We start from the raw sequence: 9,107 nt of genomic DNA on the forward strand, positions 1-9,107 counted from the left end.
ATATATATATATATATATATGTGTGTGTGTGTACGGTCTATTTTGGAGTAATAGCCCCCCCCCCCGTCGAAAGTCCACGAGCCACCACTGCTTGGTACCACCCCAACAAATTATATAAAATTTATATAAATAAAAATGTATTGAATAAAAATTTTAATTGCTGATATTGCACTTGACATTCACAGTGTTTTACGACAGATGCCCTTACTGACACATCCCTTACGATTTACCTGGGAATGGGACCAGAACCAGAGCTACACTGACTTGTGCTCCCTAGTGGATGGATTTTGGCTGTAATTCATCCATCTATTATCTTTACCCGCTTCTTCCTTTTCGGGTCACTGGTGCCTATGTCCAACTTTCACTGTTCAAGAGGCAGGGCACACACTGGACATGTCTCCAGCCCATCCCAGACCTGGGATTTGAACCAGGGCAACCTGCTTGCTGAGACGCAGCAGCTTTACAAACCGCGCCACCGTGTTGCCCACTGTAATTCATAATATTCTATAAATATTTTTATTAAATTATGAAAGTGATTAGCACATTTCTGCAAACAAGCTAAATTAGCTTTTTGAAAATAGAGCTAACACATTTGACAGCTTTTTCCTGCAGCTGTCATGACCTAATTGGCATGCATATTATAACTTATTCATGTGAACAACTGACAGTTTTCTTTAGATTATTTTTTATATATATACGGTAATCCCTGCTAAATTGTGAAGCTGGTTGGTGCTATTTACTCAAAGCAAGAAGGTCACTACTTCAATTCTCAGGTCAAATTTTCTTGTGTGAAATTTCCTCCATAGACATAAACATAGGTTAGGTTCAGTGAAGATTTAAAATGACCTTTACTGGCTCAGTTGGTAGAGTCGTCACGTCTCACTGAGAAGGGTGCCAGATCAAATCCCGGCTAGCAGCATTAGTGAGGTGGAGTTTGCATGTTCTCTCCGGTGTCCATTGAGTGTTCTGAAAGGGTTCAAAATAAATACCAGATTGGGTGCAGTGGTGCGTGCTGAAGGCACAATACACTATATTTTATAAGACATAAAATATTGCTAAAAAATCTTTTTTTTTGTGTGAGGACTGCAGGTGTTCCACTGAACTGCAACTGTTGGAATCTATTTGGTAACACAAGATTGTCATGGTCCAGCTGGTTGGCGAGGACCGTCAACCCACATGCAGGAGGACCGGATGGCACGGAGAGACTGAAATGAGAATTAGTTATCTACGCTAACATCCCACCAATAATGCTGATGGGACAGTAAAAACTTACTTAGCCACTGGAGGGGTGCCCTGGTGCAGACAGAGTGGGTGCCCGGAGGAGGGCAGGTGGAGCAGGACCACAAGACACCATGGAAGGACAATGCTCGAATAACGTCGGATGCAAGGCTCGCCACTGCAACCTCAGGATTACCAGACCGTCCTGTCGGGTGGAAGGCACTCAGACTAAATACTACTCGCTAATGAGATGAGAGGAAGACGCCTGCGGATAATTAGGATGAGAATCAGGTGTGAAACAGGTGAGAGTCGCAAAAATAGCAAGACAATAGATGAAACTCGTAGTCTCTCAGAATTATGTGTTTGCAACAAAGTGACAAGTTGATTAAAATCATGGTCTATTACATCTTGCAAAGTGTTATCCTATATTACTGTCTATGCACAATATTTTATTGTCCACCTCTCCCCAGATCATACCCATCTTAGCTCGATTTGTACCCATCCACTCCCATATTTAGGATTTACTTTGTTCAAGTGCACTTTTGGAAAAAGACTGACGTTTTTCAGTGATTATTTTGATAATCAGTGTGGGTTTTTAGACCTGAACAATTGCCGGAGATGTATTCTGTTAAAGAAACGCTACCACGCAGGTGTCAGAAGACAGTTCTGGTACACTTGAAAAAGGTTGGAGACACCCATGACCAGATTTGGATAGATTTGTGTTGTACATGACAAATTTCAGTTTGGTACGAAATGGATTTGAGATGCTCTTGTTGACTTTGTGACTAGTTTGAGAACAAAAGTGTTACACAAAGCAGCATGGTGGCTCAGTAGGTAGAGCTGCCGCCTCTCAGCGAGAAGGTCGCTGGTTTAAATCCTGGCCTGGGGCCTTTCTAGGTGGAGTTTGCATGTTCTCTCAGTGCTATGTGGATTTTCTACAAGTACTCTGATTTACTCCCACAAACCAAATCATTAAGCTTAGGCTGACTGATAACTCTAAATTGTCCTTAAGTGAGAGAATGAATGGTTGTTTGCCTCTATGTGTCCCTGTGATGGACTGGAGACCTGTCCAGGGTGTACCCCACCTGGCACTCAGTGACTGCTGATTATGGGCACCAGTGACCCTTGCGACCCGAAAAGGAAGAAGCAGGTAAAAGATAATGGACGGATGGATTTTGTATAAGTACTATATGTTGTCATCATTGTATCTTCCCATACAATAAAAAATTGGTTCTCTTTTAACCCATTGCACCTGGGATACACCCAGGTGGAGCAGTGGGCAGCGATTAAGATAAGATGATAAAACTTTATTGATCGCGCAGAAAATTCTTGAGTGCCTGGGGAGCAGTTAGGGATTAGGTGTCTTGTTCAGAGACACCACAACATGTGGGAATGACTGGGAGTTGAACCGCAACTTTCTGGTCCCAGGTCGGCTGCCGTACCTCTATCCCATCTCGGCTCCTTGCCCCCTTTCTGAACATGTTCAAAACTCAAGCTCAACTCGAGCCCAACGCAAAGTCAACTGTGCACCTCAGCAACTTGTGCACATAAACCAAGAACCAATGCAAATGTAACCATTAATTCTGGAGACTCATGAACGCCATTTGCTTACTAGTAACTAGCAGTCACAGCTTTGTGAGATTCAACCTTAAATGTGCAGAAGGGTCTCAAGTGTCTTAATATTGCATTAAGTTTTATGTTTTGCCAAGCTCTGTTTGGTTGTAAGGATCATGGATAGGATCACCAACTGGAGAAAGGGGGATCTATTGGAAGTAGGGATGCACCGATCCACTTTTTTTTTTCGATCCGATCCCGATACCTAGATCTGAGTATCGGCCGATACCGATCCAGTTCCGATATCATGATCATCATTGATTTTATATGAGGCTGTAATAATCTGCTCTCAAGTACAATTTGTACAAATATGTGCATGCATGTCCAAAAAGGCAACTTGAGGTAAGTTTTATTAATGTTGGATAAGTTTTAAAGTTAGAATTAAATTCTGCTAAAAACAAAACATGTTTCTTTTTATTCCTAGTTTTAAAGTGGATATTAAAGTGATTAATTTAAGTGATTGTTTAAAGTTGTTTTATATTTTAAAAGGGGCAGATATAAGAATTTTTTCTTCTTCCTGCACTCTTTTCATTCAATATTTTCTTTTTGATGATTTTATTTTTAAATTTTGTTTCATTTAAATGAATGAATACATGAATTAAATTAAATAAAATGTTAAATGGCTTCAAACATCTGCTAAGTTCATGGCATAAACCAACAGACATTCCTGTTTTTAGTATTTTACATCACTTTATAATGTAGCTGTTTATGTTTTTAATATAATTTTCAAATCATATGTTTTTTATGATTGTCTACTGTTGTATTGATAAATATCTCCTGAAGGGTAAACTATATCTTGGCTGCAAGTATCAAGCTGTGAAATCCTTCGTTTTCTACAACTGATAGTGGTTGGTCATTAATTATGAAGTTTAGCAACTTCTCTGTAAAACAAAAGAGCTCCGGGGTTTCAGCGATGTCGTCTTCTTGTTCAATCCGAAGCAGGCAGCCTGATTTGGGGCAGCTGCGCTCAGTCTGTCCCTCCTCGGAGACGGGCAGACTGAGCGGGGCAGATTGGATGCGGCTGGCCGGTGTCGAGTCGCTTGTTTTGTGTTGAGCAAAGAGTAGCACCCCGCTGAAGCCACGGAGCTCGAATGTCCATCGTAAAACTAACTTTACCGCGGTTTAATGTGGCTCTATGGCTCTGCAGACATTGCAAGTTGCTGTCTTGTTTTGTGGTGTTTAGTGTAAAATACTTCCAAACAGCGGACATGTTTAGATGAAAAGTTGGTTAGCAACTGTGTTGCTAACTCAGTCCTCACGTTGTAGCTGGCTGCAAACTATGAAATGGATTTCCTGAATGCGGGTCTTATTACTCTGGGTTCATGAGACACGTTCAGGAAATCCAGTCCATAGTTTGAAGCCAACATGCAGCGCAACCACAGACATGCATGGATCGGAAATATCGGCAGGTGGATTGGAAAATCCGATACGTAAATTTTGCTGGTGTCGGAGGCCGATACCGATATAGAATCGGATCGGCCCCATCTCTAATTGGAAGATCCTTTGTTATTGTACCAATTATCTCAGAGCAGAGATTTAGATTTAGTATAGCCAGTTAACACTAAGAAAGCCCAGGTGTGTTGAACTTGCTTTGTGGTAAACCCTTTGAGATTTTATGCTAAACTGCTAGGTTTACTGAGATTAAAGCCGACGAGTGATGTAAAAGCAAACTGCAGCAATAAAATGGTTAAAATCAAATAATTAAGTACCAGGAAGTCAAGTGATAATTTACTCTCTCTTCAAATAAGCCTTCACAATGAGTGTTGTAACTCAATAGGTTGTTCAATATAAATTATTGATTGGTGCAGTCTTAAGGTTAGAAAAAGCTGGTTATTGATTGTAAGAAATGTGACCTAAATTGTGGCTTTTGAACTCAATTATAGATGTTTTCATGACATGTTTTTATATTTATCCAATAAAAAATGTTAGCATTGATGCAAACTGTGGCAAGTGAACACAACAAGAAGAATACAGATGAAAATGTTTTGTTAGTACTAGAAAAGGTATGAAACAATCAAAAGACTGAATAAAAGCCAGAAGACAATCTAACCATAACATCCTCCCAGATCTTCTTTGCCTCTTTACCACATTTGTTTCTTACGTTTTGTCTTTCTTGTTAACATGAAGAGAAACATGAGAACAGTGAAGATTCAACACTGAAACAAACATCCAGACATCTGCCGCAACATTGTCAAAACTTCGACACTACAGCTCTGCACAACTATGGAATCCATCTATAGCTTCTGCTGCCAGGACCCCAATTAGTGTCACCTTCTCGGGCCTCAAGCATTCATTCTACAGCTTCCACCTTCCATAGCTCTCTTTATTCTGAACCTTTAATCTCTTTTTTATTTTTTGCCTCAAGCACATTCACAGGTATCTGCCACTGATTCTGATTTGACTATTGTTGTATTCTCTTTAATGTTGTTGTTTCTATAATTTTTAAGACTGTGTGTGCTTGACTGGTTCTCTTTCAGTGTGCTTTTAATATGTTCACAGTTTAGATCAATCTTGCCAAATCAATACTTAATATCAGAAAGAAGCACTGGCCTTTTATTGCATGTACCCTGGCGTATCGTCAAGACACACTGACCATCGTCTCCATTCAACCTATTCACACCAAAGGTAATGAGATATTGAATTGGACTCAGACATACGGAGGTGCAGCCAATACTGTACTATCCTGAATCGGTGCTCAAACAGTGCCCCAAACAAACCAAAAATCCTTGCCTAGCAATATAATAAAGCACCTGATAACACTTGACACGAGAGCCTCATTTTTCTTCATTTGTTTCTTATTCCTTTGACCACATTGTGAGCTTCACGCTGACCATAACCCCCACCACGAGTGAGGAAAGTGGAGCTGACGTGCACTTCACAAGATAAATGAACCCTGAGCTACTGACCTCTCCAAGTTACTACGAGCATGAAATTTTTACCCATATGTGTTTTGAAGCACCTATTTTCTTATGCCTTCTTTTCTCTCATAATATTCCCAGTCCTCCCATTAACCATACATTACAAGCCTAAGTGTACCGGCTCCAATCAAAGAGCAGCAAGCAGAATTTAAGTATGTCTTGCAAGCCGTGTATAATTTATCATATTCTGAGCCTCAAGCTTTTTAATGGTCTCTGGTCTCATTACGCAGTCTTGTTTTCTTGCTATGCCTTCTGAGAGTTTCCACTAATGGAGGGACAAATAGATTCATATGAGATTGTAATCACAGCATTTTTAAGCAATAAGTGCAACCATCACCATCAGGTGGTGGAGGAGAACAGAGCTGATGCAGCTGTAACTGTGGGAAGACACGAGCAGAAGGAGAGGGCCGTCCAGCCACACAGTGTCAGATTACCCAACAACTGTGTCTGTCATTTGTCTGCACTAGCTGGTCCTGCTTCCTGTTTCTATCTGCTTTCTGCCACCAAGGTGACTGATGGAGCCGCTGGAGGAACTGAGCATCATGTCAAAGTCATCAGACGCTGATTCCTCTGTCAGCATGCAGCCCCCGATCCAACCATCTTAAATAGAAACAGACATCTACAGAAAGCTGATTTAATTGAGACATTCTGTGCTACTGAATGATTCATTTACATTGTTTAATATAAGGAGCTAAACTGTGAAACAAAAGTGACAATGGTGGACTAGAATGATGTTACATTTCTTAAATGCTTTGTGCAACGCATAAAGAAATAATACTCTTTCAATTTTAGGGTTTAGAACATAATAAATATGGTCTTTAACCGGTCCTAAAATTATTTAAATCTCAATTGTACCATAACACACAACCAGTCCCAGCATCTTTTAAACAAAAACAAGGCCAAAATGGAAAATCTGTGTATATAAAGATTAAGGCAACCCCAAGTTTCAACAGCTCCTAGAACCATTTTTAGCAACAATACTGCTCAGTTTAGTGGTTTTCTATAGGAAGTTATCAGCTTCTCACACTGTTGTGGCGGAATTGTAGTCCACTCCTTCACAATATTGCTTTAGTTCATTGTTTTGCAGATGTTTGTTCCTGCACAGCTCACTTAATGTCCCACCCACAGACTGTATATATCTAGACCTCTGGCAGAAACTCGGAATATAAAGTCAAAAAAAGGCCAGGCTTCTCTGCAGGCTGGTCTCAACACAAGTTTCAAGTCTCACCCTTGCTTTTTTTTTCCACTTTTTGATACTTACCTTGCTGCTATTTTTTCAGAAAGACATTGGTTAAACATGTTTAACTATAATTAGTCATTTCATATAAAAAAAAAAAAGGTCATGCAACACTGTTTGTGTGCGGAGAAGAAGGCAGAGCTGAAAGCCCTACATCCCTGGTGCGCAGACGATGGTCCTAAAATTAGCATCAGCTCCCATAAACCAGATTCTGTTGGCTTTAATTCCCAACAAGAGAAGGCAGGGACATTTGGTCTATAATATATACATCTTTGGTCCCACCACAGTATTTCAATGAGGCTGAGATTCTGGACTTTCAAAGACTCTTTGACTTTGAGTCAAAGTTTTTGCTCTGTTGCTTGCTCTGATTATGTCACAGCTTTAGCTTCTTAACAGATGACCTCATAAAAAATACTACTGGCTCTGCTTGCCCTAACTAGCTAACATCTGTAAACTACATATAGTTGACTTCATTTTTAATAACAAAAGGACTTGAACCGTGGTCTGTAAAACCCTATTTCAACCTAAACCCTTATTCAAAGAGGTTGGGATTATTTTTTCTCTTGACGGGGCCAGATTTATGTAGACATGAACTGTCTCCCAAATAAACGAGGACAACAGTAAATAGAACCAGGAAGTTGACCCAATGAGGTAACGGGTACTTCCTCATGACAGAATGAAAGTTTATCTGGAGAAGCTTCCGAGCTTAATGAAACAGGAAGATTGAATATTCTCTTTTTTGTCAAGGAGAGCTCATGCATAAACGACATTTTCATATTTAAATTGGCCTCCCCATGGACTCCATCCATGATGGTGCTGTAACACTAACTACCTCTGCCGGGAATGTGAAGGTATCCCCACAAAACATGTCTGTAAATGGTTAGAATCCTCTCAGCCTGTGTGAGCTTCTCTTGTTGGTGAGCATTTTTAGTGTCAATAGGAGCAGCTGTGATAGGCAGATAAAACTGTCCTTTTTGTTGAGAGAGAGTTGTCATACTTTTGGAATGTTGTTGAGGCTGTTCCTTGGAGTGGTGGCTTGATAAAAACCGATTCCTTCTGTCAGACTTGAGAATCATTATTCTCACTTCAGGCGAGGCATGAATTAGAAGGGGACAAGCTTCATGCCCCGACTCTCAGCTCCAGCACTGTGGATTAAAAAATAAACCTGTACGGCCTCCTCTGCAGAACACCACATTCAGATCCTCAGCAATTTATGGGATGAAAATCACATTTGAGTGCCTCTGCAATTAAATGTTGGGGGTGGAGAAAATATATTTTCCTCATGTTTACCTTGTCAACACTACTTACTTACAATTCCATTCAAAAGTACTTCAGGGAAGTAACTCAGCCGATGGCACTTCTGTGGAAAAAGAGTCGTCTACTATGGTTTGATTAAATGTAACTTAAATTAATCATTACACAAGTCAGAGAACAAAAGAGTGGTGTTTATGTTCTGAATTAAACATTTAAAGGAATAGTTTGGTCATTTCTAAGAAGGTTTTGTGTAAAAGTTATAATCGGTGTATCGCTTGTTGTAAATAGCTTTCTGAAATACCTGGTTTTATCATGAACCCAAGGTGCAGGCAGACACAGGGAAACTCAAAAGGTTAAATAAAGAATAGTATTTATTAATGAAAAACAAAAACAGACGTGGCAGCACAACTTATATGATGGATGAGGAGACACGGGGGAAGACAGGAACATGACGCCATATCAGACAATGCCCAGACAATGAGAAACAGAGATGCAGACACTAACGAGCAGTCAATGACAAACGCATGGGGAAAGGACAATTAGGAACAGGTGGAAGCAGCATGAGCTGGAACAGACAACAAGGGGGAGACACACTAGGGAACACAAATCCTCACACAGTTTGGAGAAATAATTTAATTTTGAACGATTTGATGGCCTAATGGCTAGTCTGACAAAAAATAAAACCACATAGCAGGTGGCTGCAGTCTTATAAAAGCTCCAATCTCAAAAATATATGCAAACACTGTTTACATCACATCAGTTTTGCATTACATGGTTATGTAGACAGACAGACGGACGGACGGACGGACGGACGGACGGACAGACAGACAGACAGACAGACAGACAGACAGACAGACAGACAGACA

This window comes from Nematolebias whitei, chromosome 19 (genome assembly GCF_014905685.2).
Source record: "Nematolebias whitei isolate Nwh7 chromosome 19, NemWhi1, whole genome shotgun sequence".
Classification (NCBI taxonomy): domain Eukaryota; kingdom Metazoa; phylum Chordata; class Actinopteri; order Cyprinodontiformes; family Rivulidae; genus Nematolebias; species Nematolebias whitei.